Source organism: Akebia trifoliata, chromosome 7, assembly GCF_017979445.1.
Source record: "Akebia trifoliata isolate Shusen 1 chromosome 7, ASM1797944v1, whole genome shotgun sequence".
Lineage (NCBI taxonomy): Eukaryota > Viridiplantae > Streptophyta > Magnoliopsida > Ranunculales > Lardizabalaceae > Akebia > Akebia trifoliata.
The window spans coordinates 10,309,384-10,331,159 of record NC_141381.1 but is presented as its reverse complement, the minus strand read 5'-3'; the positions used below and the strand labels follow the sequence as shown (position 1 = coordinate 10,331,159).

Here is a 21,776-nt window from a genome sequence, read left to right as displayed (position 1 = left end):
AAATGGCTACTCAAGCACGGGGTCTGACAGAGTTTTGCATTATTAATTCCTTGATCTCGATGGCGCGGAGCTCGTGTGAGATCTTGGATTTATGAAATTTTGATGAGTTTAGAAATTCAGATATTTCTTCAGTCGTGTTTTAACAAATCAGAATTTAGTGCAACTCAAAAGTTTTTTTGAAGTTTTTTTGATTTTTTTTAAAATCCCTTTTCATTGCTTTCTTTTGTTGATTTTGCTCTGTTTCTATCATAAGTTAACCCTCTCCATTCATGCATTGTCCCTTGTAATGATACCTTTGATCCTTTCAATGGTGCAAGCACTGAGGTTGTTAGCAGTTTCCACAAATCCAAGAGAGAGTTTTGCAGTTGGAACTGAATCGACCAAGATCTGGAATGCGACAGTTAGTAGAGATCCACCAGACCCAACTTCAGTAATTTTACCTCTATTTACTGTTAGCCCATCGGGGAGTATAGCAAAACCAGGGAGAAGGAGTGCTACATAGTCTGGGTCTTCCCCATTTAGAACCACGTTCATTGCAACAATATCAACAGGAGCATATATTACAAAAGAGCCCGTTGCATCGGTACTACTCTCTTGTAATATCAACATGTTGCTCTGGTTGGAATTTGGAGTATTAACTCGTAGTAGAGAGACATAGTTACCAAGATCTCTGTCATTAGCAATATGTGCTATTTCTTGAACAACACCGCCATTAGAAATAATGTCCCACTCACTTTTAAAGTTCTCTTCGCGAAGGAAATTGAAAACTCTTTTTGGTGGGACTGGAAGCCAGAAGGAAATAGCTGCACTTAACACAATACCAGGAGACTTTCTGGGATCATTTATGCTTTTTCTAATCATGACCCTTACATCTTCAGCGCCACTTCCCGATAATGTTGTCCATGTGTGAACGGTGGAAGCACTCACACCAAAGCAAAAACTCGTCACCATTCTCTCAGCCAATTTCAACATACCCTTTCGTCTTTCTTGACTTGTGATCACACCAACATCTCCAGCCGGCATGTTACTAGCCATAACCCTTGCAAGGCGTTCCCATTGTCGATCTATGGTAGTAACCCAACGCTTTGTGCCAAACCCAAGGCTAGAGTTAACCAGTGTTCTTTATATATTGTGAACTACTTTGTCATCCACTCCTACATGTTCAACCCGTATGACCTTGGAGTAACCATTTGGCATTTCTTGGATTAGACAACCTGATGGCCTTCTTTGACATCTCGATATCGGGTTAGGACACAAATGATCTAAGGAGACATCGACCACCATCCAATTCCCCTCGACATGTTGTTTACAATACCTTACAAAAAAGCTCTCTCAAGTCAGAACCAGAGGTGAAGAGACTTGAAATTCTGCTATCATCACTTGGAGGGCTCCATTATAGTTTTCTGCTACGTCGGTTGATAGGACTTCTAAATTCAGGGCTCTTGAAACAATGCTAGAAAACACGGTGGACCACTGATTCACATCCATGGCCATTTTTCGAGAAGCTTCTAACTTTAATCCAAATGGTTTTGGCCCAATTCCCCTCGGGAATGTTTGTATGTACTTGTAGACACCCCATTTTTGCATCAGCCTGACTTGACGATCCGTCACCCGGTTGTTGTGGATTCCTAATGATGAGTGCAAAGAACTCAAAAGCTTGAGAGAACCCTCCTTCCAATTTTCTTTTATCTTCTAATTCTATTATCTTCTTTCTCTTGGCCACGCGACATAGAATTACGCACAATTAGGATCGCTACACTTTCCACCCGACTTAGCAAGCACGTACGTTTACGTTTGCTACACATTTGGATAACTTAGAGACCTCGCTACGCTAGGAAAAGATGACCTCGAGACTTAGAAATAATCACGTTGCGACTGAAAGAAACTTCACGCCAAAATTCACCAAAATGGATAAAAATTGAAAAAATGACGAAAATGCCCCTCATAAATTTCGAACCTCCGAAAGACCTCGAAAGTACCTCCATTGCACTTAGAATATGATTTAGAGTATAACGGGACCCAAATCGATGAAATCGGATAAATTTATGAAAAATCGCAAAATGACCGTAACGCCCCTCGATGTCCGACTCTTAGAAACCTTGACGCATAGGAAAACACAATTAAAGAATTAAAAAGACTTCAATAAAAACCTCGAATAATCAAAATTAATTTAAAATTTAAAATTTAAATCAATTAAAATTTACAATGAAACAAAAAAAATTCAAATTTGCAAATAACCATTAAACTAAAATTAGAGTTTAATCGACAACTTAAAATTTAAGATCAACTTCAAATTCAAATTAAAATTCAAAATTAAATCAAAAATAAATTTTAAAATCAAATTAAAGATCAATTAACCAATCCGAATTAAAATTCTATCAAAACCCAACTAAAGCCAATCAACAAATTAAAAAATCAAAATTCAAGCTCAATCGATCAATTCAAAACTCTAATTAACCAATCAACATGTAAATTAAAAGCGATCAACCAACCAAAAATAAAATTGACTAATCAACATTCAAATTAAATCAACTGATCAACTTGAAATTAAAATCCAAATCAATCAATCAACGTTCAAATTGAAATTAAAACAAACTAGCCAACAAATCAATCCAACCAATGAACTTAAACTACAAACCTATGCGATGTGTGAGATCACCCCCTCTAAGAAGCTCAAAAATTAAAAGTAAAATCTCTACCTTCCTAGGTTCGGTCAACAAAGTTAGCAAGAATAAAAAATCAAATCAAATCAAATAAAAAAAAAGAAACAAATAAAAGAAAGAGAAAAACTAGAGGATAAAAATAATAGAAACACTTTCTCTATAAAAGAGCCATACGTCCTCTTGAGGAGAGAGGCTTTTCTTTTAGAGAAAAAAAGGGCTGACAGACAAAAGAGGAGAAGAGGTCTGACGACTTTTGGGAGCAACAAAAAGGGAAGAGGCTTTTGTTTTTACAGTAAGAAAAGAGCAACAAAGAGAGAGAATGGCAGTCCTCATTATCTTCATCGTCTCCCTTTTACTTTATCTTCTTCAGCCCTACCAACAGCATCTACACGTTCCCAAATCATAGTCTTCATCCACCTTCTTTCATTCACCCTTCCTCTCCAACCATCATCATCTTCTCCAATATCCCCAATCACTCTTCAAAACAGCCTCCCTTCATCGCGTTTTTTAGCCCTCCATTCTTTTGGTTTTTCAGCCTGTAGGACAGCCCCATTATCACCTTCTCCCATAGCCCCAACCACCATTCAACACAGCCTCAAACTCCCTCCATAAACACCCCCAAACACCCTCCATTACATCCATTAACAGCAACCTTTCTCTGCTAAACCGACGACCCAACCAGCAATATTAAAATCACCCACACACCTCCGTTTTTATCCACCGTTGAAACCAACACATAAACTCACGGTTCAGCCTTCCATTAACACTGTTCATTCAATGGTCTCAGTCTCCTTTTGACATCTCCATGGCAGTCCCTCTCCTTCTTCTCTCTTTCGTTTTTGAACAACAACAAACAAAGCAAAAAAAGGGTTAAGAAAATAGGAAAAAAAGAAGGAAGAGAGCACTCGCAACAGGCCATTCGCTGTGCCTGTAAAGCCTCCATACTCCTCATGATAACACCTCCAAAACGGTGCTTATCTCTCGTTCATCTACTCTCTTGATTCATCTCTCTCTCGTCTTTGAGCAGCGAGCAAGTCGAGTAATTTTGAAGGGATCCCACATAGTCGAATCCTTGCAAGTGGTGAGTTTATTTATTTTTAGTTTTTTCATTTTTTTCCTACCCTTGTTTGATCTTTATTTCAGGTGTGGGCCGTCTTTATGAATGCTGATTCGAGTATTTGCATGAACCAATCACTGATTTTTGTGTTACATCAAACATTTAAAAATCAATTTTTTTTCGATAAAATGGACGTGAGCCAACTCACTGGTTTTGAGCACGTAAAGCATTTAAAATCGGATTTTTTCTATCAACTTATCATGTGAGTCAACTCACTGATTTCTGGGTACATTATGAGCTTAAAGTTGAGTTTTTCTATACAATGGTTGTGAGTCAACTCGCTGTTTTGGGATGCATTGAGTGGAACAATTGAGTTTCAAATGATAAATGAGTCGACTCGCTATATTTTTTATGTGTTTAGAAATCCAAGATTTGTTTTTTCTATCAAAGTGGCACAGGAATCGACTCACTGATTTTTGAGTATATAAGAAATATAAAATCAATTTTCTCAATAAAATAGGTGCGAGTTGACTTACTGATTTTCATGTATATTTGAATTAATTCATCAATCAATTTACTAGTATTTGCAACGTGTTCTTTGTTCAAAATTTTTTGCATATATGTGTGAATGATTGATTCCCTCATTGGCTCTATGTCACTGATGTTTTAATGTGAAATTTCGCACACGTGGGTCATTGATGCGTCGACTTATTGATCTACCATGTCACAATTCCCGTTTTTGAGAGATTCGATTTTGGAACATTCCGATTTTGAAACTTTATAATTTTTTAATTTGGGAAATTTTCTAATCATTATTTTCTACTTCAAAAAATTCATATTTGCCAATATCTAATTTAAAATCCAGCATGTTCTTGATTTTCTGATATGGATCATTTTGTATTTTCGAATTGGAAATCTCATAGAGTACCGAGTTAGATGTTCCATATTGATGACTTTCCAATTTGGAAAATTTTCACGAATTCCTATTGTAGTTGATTTGGGAAGATATTTACGCATTCGGATATGTGAGTGAAATATTGCCACGTGGACGTCGGAGCATAGGTTAGAATTAAGGCTTTTTGCAAATATTTTTATTATTGTGCATAATTCGAGAAATCACATGAGATTTGATACAATATTGGCCTTGAGATTCGTTTAGCACATTCGATATAATTTGATGATGATGATGATGATTGGACCATAATCTTGACTTTAGTCTACACCCATTGACCGTAGGATAGTTTGGATCGTAGTAGAGATCGATCATCTCGATCAGGCGGGTTTGGTGCCTAACACCTTCGAAATCCGTAATCTGACCCCTTACCCATTTCTCTGATCCGTGGACCGACCCGATCCATTTCGGAGTCATTTATGGTTCCTAGACCTAAACTAGGTGGCGACTCCATCTTTCAAAATCCCCCCTATTTACCAATCGGACCCCCTATACACCAATTTGGTGGAAAACGAGTCGAGGTGATTTCAGTACTCATCTTCACTTAGAATCTCATAAGCACGATCAAGGCTATGCACCCACAACGGTTTCCCTAGTTGGGCCATTCTTATAAATTACTCCATTGCTGCAACTACGAGTTCAATGATCAATGGTTTATCTGCTTCATTAGGCCCGGATAGTGATCTTAGGAGGGGCTTGCTCGGGGTCCCTGCTTCGATGCCTTCGCGTCTTGTCTAATGGAGTCGTGATGCGTTGGACGCTGAAAAGGTGATGATGAGTCAGCTGCCCGGATCCGTGCTTTGGAGGAACGCCTTGACTCTTTTTTCATGATGTTTGATTGACTGCGTTGTATTCACTCTTTTTGTATTTTCTTTTCATCATTTGAATGTACTTAAAATATTGAAAGATTAATGCAAAGAAAATAAGTTTTCTACTTACTTGGCCTCAGGTGTATCTAATGTTTTGAAAACTTGAAGTTTGAATAAGTCCTAAATTCATCATCATCGACCAAAATAGTAGTTTTTCTTTTTGAAATTTTATGAAATATCTTTATCAAATGAGTACGATAAATTCAGAGTTTATTAAATCTTTGGTTGCGACGTTCTTGGTATTTTTGCCAACCACAGAGGATATAAACGTCAATTGCTCTTTTGATTTTGAGACGGTCACAAAGTCACATATAGAGTAAGTAGGGACTTCTTTTGAAGTTTTCCCGCTCACCATTTTTTATGGCATCTAAACCTGAGAAAGTTTCAGCTGGGATGAGAGGTACCGGGTTGGCTTTCCTTGAGAGTTGAGAGGCTATATCTATGAAGGACTCAGGGATAGTTTGGCCATCACTATTAAAGGTCAGTATGTATTGAGCTAAGATTCCTAAACATAACCAGTAATCTCTAGTGGCTCACCAGGCTTCGGATTTTACATTGATAGGATGACTGCGGGAGCGATATGGGCTCAATAAAGGTACTAAGTCCAATTTCCCGTTATGAACTAAGGCCTTGGCTTCTTCCTTGGAAATATTCAGTCCTGTGGCGAGGTCACCAGAATATCCGGTCTTCAATGAGGGCCTGACTAGAGGTCCTGAAGTGGATATCCTCATGATGCCACAGTAATCCTCATGAGTAGGACACAAATGCATATACCCCATATAGAATATGTGAAGATAGGGTTTCCATCGCTTAGCCATAGCATGTAAGAGGTTCCAGTCTATCTCAAATTCGTGGAAGTAGAGAGCACTCCTTAACATAAATCTCCCAAAATTGATCTTCTCTACAGGGTGCATTCCTATGACGGTCGTTTTGACTAACTGATCGATTGGGTTATCGACTGCGACTAGCATCCTGGTTCGACACAAAAGGGTATTTTAGTACTCTTCCAAGGTCCATGTAAAATATCAACTTTCTTTTTATTTAGAAAATACTTTCCTTTCAGAAAATCTTGTTCTTATGGAAAACATTTTTTGGAAGATATTTTTTCTTGGAAAACATTTTTCTAGAGAACACTTCTTTTGAAAAACATTCTTTTCTGGAAAATATTTTCCATTTCTTTTTTGAAAATTCGATTTTCATTTTGATTTAAATGTCCCGGTCCATCATGATTGTTAGATCGAGATGGACTGGGTCATTGTTGTAAAAGAATGGATTTTTTATTGGGTCGGTGCACCCATTTTAATTTTCAAAAACAACATTTTTGATCCTTGAGGACAATCATACACTTTGATCTCACCATTCACATCATTCACATACATTCATCAACCCAAAGGTTCCATTCCATAAACAACCCGAGAACACCCACGATAAGTTCGAGTCGTGACCTACAAGGAGGGTTTCTAGACTCTAAGCTTACTACGTGCAATGTATTTTTATCTGGCTACCCTTGCCCAAGCACACCTATATACCTTTCGATACGTGGGTTTAATATACCGTATAGGTGATAATTTAAAACCTCAACTCACTTCTCTGAAGTCAAAAACAGCCAGTTTGATTTCCAATTGAGAGGTGGCGCACAATGCTGAGCAAGGGCCCACTTAAATACCTCTCGTCTAGAATAGACGTAGTCTATCCCCCTCGTACAGTAGGGTACAGTGGTAAGATCTTGCTTAGGCACCGATTTTGACCAAGAAGTGCAATTGATATACTCAGATTATCTTTTACATACCTATGGGTATGAGTCAAGAGTTGTAGCTTTCATAAATGGTTTGGCATCCCACGAGGGGACCGACCACGTACTAGTACTACGTTGGCAATCGGGACGTGTGACTGTGTGGCTCACAATAGGTCAAAGGTTCAGGTCGCTCCAGCTTAGATGCATCAATATACCTATCAGAATCACCTGATCAGACGGTATTGATGCCCCAGTTTGATATACCCTAAGGTACGTGACTGGAGTTGTGGTTTCCATGAACTACGTCGCATCTCCGAGGAGACCGGGGCACGCACTAGTGCCACGTTGGCTATATGGGACGTGTAAGTGGGTAAAACAGTAAACGTGCATGTGGTGTGTGCAAAACAGGGTGGGGTGTGCCCGGGGCCTTTTTTTTAAACACATGGGCCGATGGGCCCAATCAATCCAATATAACTTGAGTTGCATGAATATTTAATTGAAATAAACACTATCCCAATCATAATCAAGATCAACACCATTCAAATCACATGAATATTTAATCAAAATCAATGCCATTCCAATCTCATAAGTAAAGATAAACACATTAAGCATATACTGATATTAGAAACAAGCATTTAATCCAACATTATTCCCTTATGTATTCCAATCAAGGGTTATTTCGGGTGATTCTAAAACAATTCGAGACTCCTCAAACATTGAACCGATGATAAGTTATGGAATAATAGTTATTGGAGTATGGGGCGATGTACCCTTTTATTTTTATCTTAAAAAAACAAATTGATTTTTATTTTTCCAAAACATCAAGATCTTTATTTAATCAATTGATGTAAAAAAAACTAAAAAAAAACCTATTACTAAAATAAATCAAAAAAAACACAACCCGACACGATTGGTGTGCCAACAAATAAAACCCCAAAAACTCTTACAATCAAACTCAAGACTGTCTGTCAATTATCATTTGTTTTTATTCTCTTTATATTTCTGATTTTGTTTTGAGAGAAAATAAAAATTTTAAATAAACAAAACTATACATCTGAACACAGAAAACCCCTCTTCATCATTCAAACCCTCTTGACTCATTCGACAGTTGTGACAATTCACAATCAGCTTCACTGTACTAAGCCCGAACTTAAGATCTCAAAACGAAATAATAGTGATAAATTTCGTTCTGATTCCTAACCGTAGGACTGTTTCCTAGTCTTGGTTACATGCAAAAAACAATTCATTGTCAACGATCCATTCATGCTGGAGGTTTTACCAAAATAGCTAGATCGAGAAAAAAAAACGAGTCTATTCTGATAGATCAGAACGAACAGAGAGAAACGTCACATAGTTCATTCGAAGAATAGATGGGTTTTGAAAATCGTAAAAAAAAAAAAAAATCTCTCTTTGAAACGAGTTCCTCGTTTCTTTGATGTGCGTTTCGGCAACACGGCACTGCAGCCTTCAAGATCTTTCTTTTCCTTAAAAAAAAAGAAACGATGAGATTTAAGATCCCAAAAGGGGTTCTTTCGGTAAAAAACTCCCCCCATTCCCTCGATTGATCGAAGATTCTTGTAGCCAAGGGGGTGTAAGGTTATAAATCTGTTGAAATAGAGCTTTCAAATCAATAGGGCTGGAGAAACTAAGTCGACCGATTTCTGATTAGAACCAGTAGGTTCTTGTTGAAGACGACGAAGTCTGAGCGACTTTGTGGAGGAGCCATCGAGTTGAAGCTCCATACCACTCCATTGGAGGAAATCGATCGAGTTGATTAGTGTTGACTGGGTTGGGAGACCAAAATCGATCGGTCTCTGCTTTGTTTTGGTTGAAGAAGATGAATTTAACATAAGAGAAGTGAAATAAAAGAGAAAAAGATTCATTTTAAAATAATGGGTTTAAGATAAAAACAAACTTTTTTCTCGATGCACACCATTCCCATTATTTATCATTGCTGTTACCAACAGCACAACCATGTTTTTTTTTTTTAAAAACGCATAATAAAAAACTCCCATGTTAAAACTTCTTTTTATGTATATTTTCTTTGGTAAGCACAGTCTCGTTATCAGAATAAAGTGATAATAAAAAAAAATAAATAGAAAGAAAAAAAAATAGAAACTCTCACACACCTACAAAAATTAATCAAAGGATTTTCTCGCCTAATCAACATTAATAAAAAAACGTCCAAGCTTAACCAACGTGTGCCCAATTAAAAAAAAAACGGCGATCTCCCCGCTTCAACCACCATTAATCCATTAATAACCTTTTTTGGAATTTTGCATTATTTAGGATCACCCTAAACAACCCTCAATTGGATAAAAATAATAAATAATGCTCGATTTGAATCATAACAGTGATATGCCAAAATACCAAATATTCAAAGTCCAAACGCATAATTAGTAATCGAACCAAGATAACAACAAATAGATAAAATAAACAGCTAAACAAACTAAATAAAACATTCTAGGTTGATTTAACAATGCTCCCATACTTGGGGTTTTTCAAGTTTGATCCTCAATGTCCCCAGTGGAGTTGCCACTGAAAGCGCCCTCGATCAGCGGGGTGCGCGGATCCGCTTTTGACCCTTGAGGTTTAGGAGTCGCCACCTAGTTATTAAGGTCTAGGAACCAAACTGACTCTAAAAAAGGCAAACATTACTAATCTATGAAAGAAAAAAGGGTCCGGGGATCACGTTACGAGGTTGGAAGGTGTTAGGCACCAACCCCGCCCGGCCAAAGCCGGTCTTTACTAATTTTTCAAATAAATTACATTGCTAAAAAAACCTCGATAAAAAAAACATTAAGAAATTATACCTTTCCGAAGACAACTTTATCATTCCCTCAGATCTAATAGAGTAACTCCTTGTTCAGTATTCCTTACTTCGGTTTGTTTCTAGATCTGATTTCTGATCTCCGAGGCGAGGTATCCCTTCCTTAGATCTCGATTCTTCATATTTGTTTATGGATTTTGGGGATACTTTTGAAGGGCTTTTAGGTATTTTTTAGGCTAAAATCGAAGAAGGGATGTTAGGTAAGGAGTTGGGACTCCAAAACTAGGGTTTATGGGAGGTTAGGGGGTTTTTAGACCTACTTTTCTTAGGGTTTATGATTTGATATGAAAATAGGGTGTGATGACCTCTATTTATAGATTTTTTAGGGGTTGATTTAGATAGAATTAGTGTTTGATTGTAATTCTTTTAGTTAGAGTTGTGTTTTAGTTAGACTTGTTTTAGGTAGAGTTGTGTTTTAATTAGAATTGTTTTAGGTGGAATTGTGTTTTAGTTAGAACTCTATTAGATAGAGTTATTATTTAATTAGAACTCTATTATGATTTTCACTTTTGGTCTTATTTGATTGACTTTTAATATTTTGACTTTAGTCTTAATTGATTGACTTTTAATATCTTGACTTCAGTCATACTTAATTGACTTTAATTTTGACTTTAATCTCACTTGATTGACTTTAATACCTTGACCTTAGTCTTGCTTGATTGACTTTAAATTTTTGAAGAACCCCCCTCTCTTATATCTTTAATTCTTTGGACCTCCAAATGGAGGGGTCCTTAAAGAAATATCTTGCGAACCCTTAACAATTTTTCCTGAGAGTCCGATTAATCGATTTTTTTAGTTCAAAATTTTAAATTAATTTTATTAATGTTTCAATTTAATTATTTAATATTTTATTTATTAATTTCGAAAATTTTAATTATGAAAATTGTGAAATTACCGTTTTGCCCCTGGAGAGGACTTTTCGCGTTTTAAGTCAGTTTTTTATGTTTCAGGATGTTTTAGAATCGATTTTTCGTAAGAAATTCAATGGGAATATTGGTTGTTGTCATTTATGAAGTTTTTTTGTGTGAAAATAATCGTGAACTTTATGAAGGGCATTTTCGTAATTTTATCAATTTTTAGTGATTTTTATTGTAAAGCATCTTTTTGTTTGCAAGATGATGATTTCTATATTTCTGGGGTCATATTTTCCTAGCGTAGCGTGATTTCTAAGGTTTTGTCAGTTCGAGATACCTCATCCGGATTTCTGAAATATATCTGGTAACAAAATAAAGCATTGGAATAAACATCTATCATTGGGAACCATTGCGATCGAGTTGACGAGTTGATTAATCAGGCGAGTGAAAAAATGGGGTGTTTACATCACCAGACTCGGTTTCCACATTTTTGCGCATCAATGCCTTTTGGGCTTTCATCGTACCGGTGACTTTGCTCTTGCCATAGTCTGATTTTTTACTCATAGCGTCTTTTCAGGTTTTCACTATGCCCTTTCAGACCATGCTTGTATTTTTTAATTTTTCATTACAATTTTACTCGGAGTCTTTATGTCTTTATGGCTTGGTGACTCAAGTTGAGTTGCGAGATCGACGACTCTACTCTTGTAGTGGCACTCTTTCTTGAGTAATAGATCTAGATTCCTCTCTCGAGTTTTTCGACGACTATTCATGGTTCGACAACTCAAGTTGAGTCGCGAGATCGGTTACTTTACACTTCGAGTACTCTTTTTTTTTTAATATCCGACCTGGATTCCCTTTCTGAGTCTTCTCACGAGTAACAAGACTTTGAGGTCCGGACCAAGTCACAAAATCATTAGTGTTGCCACTGTTATCATGTTGCCCTAAAACATTTCCTAATCAAAAAGGACTTTTAGTGGGATGAAATGTTGGCTTAGGCTAATGGTAGTGGAAGGATACAAAAATGTTACAGTAGGTTTGTCTAGAGTGGTTTAGACATGGGGCTCGGTTATTTTTATTTCGAAAAGGTAATCTATGTCTCCTCCTAGCGTCTCTCGAACTTGTTTAGGCTGGAGATTTGGGTTGAGCTTAGATCAAGTGTCCGATTTTTTGACTTTTTAATTTTTTTGTTTGTTAGCCGTTCACAGTTTATCCTCATGTGGGCCAGGAGTAATTTGATGCTTTGATCTTTTTTATTTTCTTTTCTTTTGTCTATCTTTTTTTTGATTTTTTTTTATCGTTTTGTAATTGTTGACTTGCCCCAATCTTAGGTTAAGAAATGAATGTGATGGCTCAAAAGGGTTGACTAGGGTGTGATAGTTAGTTTGGGATAGCAAAGATGGCATTTCGTCATCTCAGGGTTAGATATCAAGCGTAGTACTTCTTGACGATGTCAGCATTGATCGATTGAGGGAAGACTTGTCCGTCTATTTCTGTGAGGATCAGAGCTCCTCCCACCATCACCTTTTACACAATGAAGGGTCTCTCATAGTTTGGTCGAAACTTTCCCTTAGCGTCTTCTTAGATTGGCAAAATTTTCTTTAAGACCAGGTCTCCTGGTGAGAAATCCCTAGGCTTGACTTTTTTGTTATAGGCACGAGTTATTCGTCGTTGATAGATCTGTCCATGGAAAATGGCTGCAAGGCATTTCTCTTCAATTAGATTTAGTTAATCAAACCGAGCTTGAATCCACTCAGTTTCATCTAATTATGCTTCCTTTAAGATCCGGAGGGAGGGAATCTCAATCTCTACGAGTAAGACTGCTTCCATTCCGTATACCAATGAGTATGGAGTTGCCCCAGTCGAGGTTCTGAATAAGGTTCGATAGGCGTGGAGTGCAAAGGACGACACAACATGTCGTGCCAATCTTTGTACGTAAATGCCATCTTCTCGATTATTCTCTTGATATTCTTGTTGGCTGCCTCGACTACTCCGTTCATCTTAGGTCTGTAGGGTACAGAGTTGTGATGAGTGATCTGGAAATCTTCACATATCTTGATCATATCTTTGTTCTTGAAGTTCTTGGCATTATCGGTTACTAATCCGCTCGGAAGTCCATACCAGCAAATGATATTATTCTTGAAAAACTTCAAGACGTTGCATTTGGTGACATTGGCATAAGACGCTACTTCTACCCATTTGGTAAAGTAGTCGTTAGCAATGAGGATGAAACGATGCCCGTTTGCAATTTTAGGTGAGATCTGTCCGATGACGTCCATTCTCTAGAGCGAGAAGGGCCAAGGAGTGGTCATGTTATGTAGTTCTGAAGGCGCATCATTGATCTTGTTGGCATATATCTGGCATAGATGGCATTTGCGGACATGCTGATAGCAGTCACTCTCCATTGTCGACCAATAGTATCCCATCCTCATGATCTTCTTAGCAAGCATGTGACCATTCATGTGGGGCCCATAGACTCCACCGTGTACGGTCTCGATTAGTCATGTTGCTTCTTCTTCTGCCACACAATGGAATAAGACCTCGTGGTGTGACTTCTTGTATAGAATACCGTTGCTTAAAAAGAATTGCCCTGTTAGCTTCTGAATGGTCCTTCGATCATTTGGGGTTGCATCTGAGGGGAGGATTCGATCTTCGAGATATGTCTTGATGTCTGAATACCAAGACTTTTCTTCGGATTCTTCTATTTCGACGGGTAAGCAATAGGTCGGCTCATCTTGAATTCCAATCTCAATAGGGTCGATGATTAAGTCTTCCGAGACACTGATCATAGAAGTAAGTGTAGCTAGCGTATCTGCAAACTGATTCTTGGCTCTTGGAATGTATGTGAATGAAATCCTATCAAAACACAAGCTTAGTTCCTCCAGATACTCGTGGTAAGGGACCAGTCTCTGCTCTCGAGTCTTCCATTCTCCAGTCGTCTGATAGATTACTAAGCTTGAATCTCCAAAAAATATCAATCTCATCTACCTTGAGATCCAGTGCTGCTTTCAACCCTGATATGCATGCTTCATATTCATCTTCGTTGTTAAAACATTGGAATTTCAATCTAATGGCGATCAGTACATGAGACCCATCTGGCTTGATCAAAACTGCCCCTATTCTATTTCCTTTCTGATTGGCTGCTCCGTTGAAGTACATTTTCCAGCCTGACTCCTCATCATCGTCTTTAACCTCAGTGATCAGTATGGCTTCATCAGGAAAGTTCATTTTTAATGGTTCGTAGTCAGGCAACGGGTGCTCGGCTAGGTGGTCGAAAATTGCTTGCCCTTTGATAGCTTTTTGAGTGACATAGGTGACGTCAAACTCAGATAATAATAATTACCACTTTGTTGTACGACCTATTAATGCTAGTTTCTCGAAGAGGTATTTGAGGGGGTCCATTCTGGCAATAAGCATAGTTGAGTAAATAAGCAAATAGTGACGTAGTCATTGAGATGCCCAGACTAGTGTACAACAAGTTTTCTCAAGTGTCTAATATTTTGCTTCGTACTCGATAAATTTCTTGCTGAGATAGTAGATGGCCTGCTCCTTCCATCCTAATTCATCATGTTGTCCTAGTACACACCCCATTGACGTTTCTTGCACTGAGATGTACATAAGTAGGGGTTGCCCTATAGTAGGAGGGACTAGGACTGGTGAATTAAGCAGATATTGCTTGATCTTATCGAATGCTTCTTGATAGTCTTGGTTCCACTTTTTTGGTGTGTCCTTCCTGAGTAGCTTGAAGACTGGCTCACAGATAGGCGTAAGTTGAGCAATGAAATGGCTAATATACTGTATTCTCCCCAAGAATGCCCAAACATCTTTCTCTGAAACAGGTGTTTTCATCTCAAGGATATACTTGGTTTTTGCCGGATCTATCTCGATACCTCTTCTGTTGACGATGAAACCCAGTAGTTTGCCCGATGTTGCCCCGAATACACATTTTGCAGGATTTAACCTTAAACTGTACTTCCTCAGCCTGTCGAATAACTTCTTTAGATTTACCAGATGGTCTTCTTCAATGCCAAATTTAGTAATCATGTCGTCTACAGAGACCTCCATTTTCTTATAGATCATATCGTGGAATAATGCGGTCATTGCCCGTTGATAAATCGCTCCTACTTTTTTCAATTCGAATGTCATGACTTTGTAGTGGAAAATACCCCATGGTGTGAAAAATGTAGTCTTTTCTTGGTCTTCTTCTATCATTTTTATTTGATTATAGCCTGAAAAGTCATCCATGAAAGAGAATATGCCGTGTCCTGCTGTACTATCGACTAGAGTGTCGATGTATGATAGTGGAAAATCATCCTTAGGACTGACCTTGTTCAAGTCTCGATAGTCAACACACATGCGTACCTATCCATCTTTCTTGGGTATTGGGACAACATTAGCCAACCACTCAGGGTATATAGAAACTGTGAGGAATCCTGCTTCGAACTGCTTTATGACCTCATTTTTTACCTTGAGGGTCCATTCTGGTTTTAGCCTTCTTAGTTTATACTTGATCGACTTGCTTCCCAAGATAATTGGTAGCTTGTGTACAACAAGATCTGTGTCCAACCCAGGCATATCCCTGTATGACCATGCGAAGACATCTTGATAATCTTGTAAGAGTTTGATTATTTCTTCCTTTTGTTGTGACGTTAATAAGTCTCCGATCCTGATAATTCGTGGGTCCTCTTCGGTACCAAGATTGATTGAATCTGTATCTTCGATGTTTGGCTGAACACCTTTCTTGTGATGATCTACTAGATCTTTGATTTCTTTGGGTGGGTACTCCATTTCATCCTTAGACTCTTCTTGGATCCCCATGAGGTCAAGGTTGAGTTCAAGATCGAAATCGTACTCATCCCTTTCAAATTCTATTTTATCTGGGTCCCCATTTGATTGAGACAGATCCCTTGAAAACTCTTTTTTGGGTTTTTGGAAAATATATGTTTTTTTGTCCTTTTGAAAGTTTTTTGATTTTTTTGATTTTTAAATTTTTTTTATTTTTTTGTTTCTTGAGAAATATTTGTTTTTTGTTATTTTTTGGATATCTGAAATAAGAAGAACAATCATGCAAATTTATTAATAAAGATAGGGAGCCCTCAAAACAGTCTTTACCCGATGACGAGGGCTCGTTATGATCCTCGGGCAAACTAGATTCATTTAACGGTATTTTTTTATTTGGAGGCCTCAACAGCCTCAAGGATTAATGGGAATTCCTCCCAATTGTTCAGAACTTCCCATTCTCTAAGGGGCGAATGAGATGTGAAAGTGATTTTTTGGATGATTTGGTTGATGGTTTGAAGATGACCATTATCTCCGATTGATTATTGTCAGAATGAGGCATAGTCCCTCCCAAGCTTGGTGGAATGATGACTGATGCCCAGTCAATGCCAGTGGGGAAGGGTGATTCGTTCCCCTTGCTTTTGATGATTTCCACCTTTGTGGATTCTGGAGCAGTCTCTGATAGACTTTCATTGGAATTCCCATTGAATAATACATCAATGCCTTCTACGAAGGGTGACTGGGACTCAAAAACTGAGTCTTCTTGAATGTGCAGAGGTTTGAAACTTACTGTTCTCGATTTTCTTACTGATTTTGTCGTCGATGGTTCTGCTAAGCTGTCAGGTCTAGTTTCAGATTTCGGGAAACTAACACTGATGTGAAGAACTTTGCCCAGATTCTAGATATTTGGTTCACGATTTTGTTTTCTAGCTAACCAGAGTTCTTTTTTCTTGTCGTTCATTTCTGCTATGTCCTTTTTCGTGGGCCTAAACCCCAGACCGAAATAAGGAGTATATTTTTTTACTTCGACCGGTGTAGCTTTCCTTTTTCCTCCCGGTCCCAACCTTTGTCTGGGTCGGTAACTTGCTTTCTTTAGAACCTGCCCGACCATCAGATTTGCCCTTGACAGTTCAGCTTCTACCTTTTCTTTTCCTTTTTCCACATGGTTAATTGCAGCAAATTGATAGGAGTGGTAGAGTGTTTTATCATTCGTCATCTCTATGTCGATAAATGGCACGTCCGGAGCTCTCCCAACTGGGATGAGATTTTCTGCTAAGACCAATATCATCCTCTGCCCCATGATAAATTTGACTCTTTGGTGCAAAGAGGAAGGTACTGCCCCGGCAATGTGGATCCAAAGCCTGTCCAACAGTAAGTTGAATGTCGTTGGTATCTCCATGACCTCGAATGTCACTTCAAACGTATAAGGGCTTATGGTGATAGGTAAATCCACTTTTCCTAGAGAATCCCTTCTTGAGCTATTGAAACCTCGAATAACCTTCTTATTAGGTTTGACGTGCGACCAGTCAGCATTGAATTTTTGGAAGGTTTCAAGGGGACAGACATTGATGGCTGAGCCATTATCAATTAGTACTCTAGCTACCATCATGCCTTTGCACATGACCATGATATTCAGTGGTTCAACGTGTCCCCATCCCTTTGGCACAAACTCACTTTCTATGAAAATGATAGGATTGGGGGCCATGATTTGACCAACTGTCTGTTCTAACTGTGTTGGCGAAGTGGTTGTAGGTACGTGTGACTTTCCCAAGACTCTCAACAGTACCTCTTGATGTTCCTCAGATTTTTGTAAGAGACCCAGAATGCTGATCTGAGCAGGCTGTTTGTTTAGCTGGTCCACAATATTATTCTCACTCTTGCGAATAAGCTTAATGAAATCTGCAGCCTCTTTGTCTGTCACTTTTATCTTTTCCTTTTCCTTGTTTTCATCATTCATCTTGTCATTCCCTTTTTCTCTTCTTTTCTTTTCATCATCCATTCCCTTTACTGTTTCTTTTGCCTCTTTCCTAATACTTACCCCTTTTTCTGGTAACTTTTGGCACCTCCCTACCCTTGTCATATGGCCAATGTCAGCTACCATTGCTTTCTTCATAGTCTCAACCCATGCGGTTGTGGTGATGGTGGTTTCGTAGCTCCAAGGGATTGCTTGGTTAGAGTTGTATGAAAATGGTTTTGGTGAGTGTATGGTTATTGGGGATGGATTGGGTTTTACATTGAGGATAAGGGGTGGTGGTTATGCTTTTGCTGTTGTGGTAATGAGAAGCTACTTGAGGGGTTGATGGAATGTAAGGAATGACTAGTGGTGGTTGTGAGGATGAAGTGCAAGGGATGTAAAGGGGGGGTCGAGTCGTATTTTGATGACTTGGCGATATATATGATATAATGAGGGGTGGTCGGGTAGCAATATTGAGAATTTGGTGAGTGGTATAGATGGTGAGGTCAGCCAGTCTGAGTAGCGGTCGCGAGTTTTGAGGTGGATTTGTGGTGTACCGATTGATGGTGTGAACTGTTGGTGTTTCTGTTTCTTTCGCTAGATGGATCCTGATTTTCGACCCGATGGGAGCTATCAAAGTTGATGGGTTAAAATTGAATTCCCCAAAAATGACATTTATCATATGCCCACTTCCCTCTCCATTGTGGGTAGGTAGGGGGTTTTGATTGATGTTCTGTTGTTGATTGGGGTTGGCAGGTCCATCCAGTATGAGCTCTTTCTTGTCTATCAAATTTTGTACTTGGTGCTTGAGTTGCCAGCACTGATTTGTAGAGTGCCCCGGTGCACCCTGTAGACACCCCATTTTTGCACTCGCCTAATTAATCAACTCGTCAATCCGATTGCAATGATTCCCAATGATGGATGTGTATTCCATTGCTTTATTTTGTTACGAGATGTGTTTCAGAAATCCGGATGAGGTTTCTCGAATTGACAAAATCTTAGAAACCACGTTACTCTAGGAAAATACGACCCCAGAAACATAGAAATCATCATCTTGCAGACCAAAAAGAAACTTCACGATAAAAATCACTAAAAAATTACCAAATTACCAAAATACCCCTAACCTCAAAACAACCCTAGAGCCTACATTACGCTTAGGAAAACTCTCTCGAACACATAAAATAACAAATCGAAACCAAATAAATCATTTCACCAATTTTAAAAGAATTCGACAAAATTACGAAAATGCCCCTCATAAAGTTCACAACCATTTCACACAAAAAACTTCATAAATGACACAAAATAATATTTCCATTGAATTCCTTACGAAAAATCGATTCTAAAACATCCTAGAACATTAAAAACCGACTTAAAACGTGAAAAGTCCTCTCCGGGGGCAAAACGGTAATTTCACAATTTTCATAATTAAAAAATTCGAAATTAATAAATAAAATATTAAATAATTAAAGTGAAACATTGATGATATTAATTTAAAATTTTGAACCTAAAAAATCGATCAATCGGACTTTCAGGAAAAATTGTTGAGGGTTCGTGGGATATTTCTTTAAGGACCCCTCCATTTGGGGGTCCAAAGAATTAAAAAAATAATGGAAGGGGGTTCTCCAAAAATTTAAAGTCAATCAAGCAAGACTGTAGTCAAAGTATTAAAGTCAATCAAGTGAGACTAAAGTCAAAATTAAAGTCAATTAAGCAAGACTGAAGTCAAAATATTAAAAGTCAATCAATTAAGACTAAAGTCAAAACATTAAAAGTCAATCAAATAAGACCAAAAGTCATAATAGAATTCTAATTAAATAATAACTCTATCTAATAGAGTTCTAACTTAAAAACAATTCTACCTAAAACAATTCTAATTAAAACACAATTCTACCTAAAATAATTTTAACTAAAACACAACTCTAATTAAAAGATCTCTAATTAAACACTAACTCTATCCAAATCAACCTTAAAAAAATTCTATAAATAGAGGTGCTCACACCCTATTTTCGTATCAAATCATAAACCCTAAGAGAAGTAGGTCTAGAAGCTCCCCTAGCCCCCCATAAACCCTAGTTTTGGAGCCCCAACTCCTTACCTAACATCCCTCCTTCAATTTTAGTCTAGAAAACACCTAAAATCCCTCCGAAAATACCCCCAAATCCGCAACAAACTTGAAGAGTTCAGATGCAAAAACAAGGAGATACCTTGATCTAGGAGATCCGAAATCAAATCCGGAAACAGAACGAAGCAAGGGAGTACAGTACAAGGAGCTCTTTTTGTCAGATCTGAGGGAACAAAATCCTTGCTATCGGAAAGGTATGAAATTTTTATTTTTTTTATCTAGGTTTTTAGCAATGTGATATATTTGGGAAGTTAGTAGAGACCGGCTTTGGCCGGGCGGGGTTGGTGCCTAACACCTTCCAACCTCGTAACATGATCCCCGAATTCAGATTTTTTATGGTAGATTAGTTCTTTTTATCCATGTTAGAGTCAGTTTGGTTCCTAGACCACAATAACTAGGTGGCTACTCCCAAACCTCAAGGGTCAAAAGCGGATCCGCGCACCCCGCGGATCGAGGGCGCTTTCATGGCGACTCCACTGGGGACTATTGAGGATCAAACTTGAAAAACCCCAAGTATGGGAGCATTGCCAAGATGACCTAGATTTTTTTATTATTTAGTTGGATTTATTTTATTTATTTTTTCTGTTTATTTATTTTTTGTCTTGATTGTAGATGATTTTGGGTATTGCATTTTTTTTTTCCAATTAAGGATCACTTTTTGATGACCCCTAAATAATGAAAGATTCAATTTGACCTATGAAAATGATGGAATGATGAAGGTTGGACCGAAATATTAAAACGTTTTTAGAGAATATTTTAGTGAGAATTAAGTCTGAGAACCTCTTAATAAAATATAGATCTCGTCGAGTAGATTAATTTAGAATCTGAGTTCACTCAATTTCGTTATCGGAAGCCTTAGATATCATCGATGCAAGTTCAATCTGTAAATCTGGAATTATTTCTGAATGAAAGTTGGGACAGCAATGTTAAAACTTTTTTAGAGAATATTCTAGTGAGAATTAAGTCTGGGAGCCTATTAATAAAACATAGATCTCGTCGAGTAGATTAATTTAGAATCTGAGTTCACTCAATTTCGTTATCGGAAGCCTTAGATATCATCGATGCAAGTTCAATCTGTAAATCTGGAATTATTTCTGAATGAAAGTTGGGACAGCAACGTTAAAACGTTTTTACAGAACATTCTGGTGAGAACTAAGTCTGGACACCTACTAATAAAATGTAGATCTCATCGAGTAGATTAATTTAGAACTTGAATTCACTCGATTTCGTTATCGGGAGCCTTAGATATCATCGATGCAAGTTCAGATTGTATTTTCCTAATTCACAGAAATCTGAATTTATCTAATGTTGGCACAATTAATGTTCTTGAGAGTGAGCTCATCTCAACCATTGTCATTCTATCATCAATGTAACACCTATTGGAATCTCGATTTATTTTGGATCACCCAAAAGTGATCATTGATTGGACCTTAAAAATTATAAAAATTATGCCTATTGCAATGTTTGTTTGATCATTATCATATGCCATATTTATTGATTAATTTACCATGATCTTGCTTGAAATACATGATTGATGTTGATCGTAATGTTAATGTGCTTATGTGATGGAATAATGTGATCTTAATTGAATATTCATATGATTTGAATGATTTTGATTTTGATTAAATGTATGATTGGTTTGATTGGATCATGGGCCCATTTGTTTGAAAAAGGTCCCGGGCACACCCCACCCTGTTTTGCACACACCACATGCACGTTTAATGTTTTACTCACTTACACGTCCCATTTAGCCAACGTGGCACTAGTGCGTGGCCCGGTCTCTTCGGAGATGCGACGTCATTCATGAAACCCACAACTCCAGTCACGTACCTTAGGGTATATCAAACTGGGGGCATCAATACCATCTGATCAGGTGATTCTGAGAAGTATGTTGATGCACCCAGGCTGGAGCGACCTGAGCCTTTGACCTATTGTAAGCCACACAGTCACATGTCCCGATTGCC

At 37.9% G+C, this 21,776-nt stretch overlaps 1 pseudogene; it reads right to left on the bottom strand.

Moving 5' to 3' along the window:
* Positions 1-267: 267 nt before the first annotated feature.
* On the bottom strand, positions 268-17,837 carry LOC147398206 (homeobox-leucine zipper protein HDG2-like; annotated as a pseudogene).
* Positions 17,838-21,776: the final 3,939 nt, after the last annotated feature.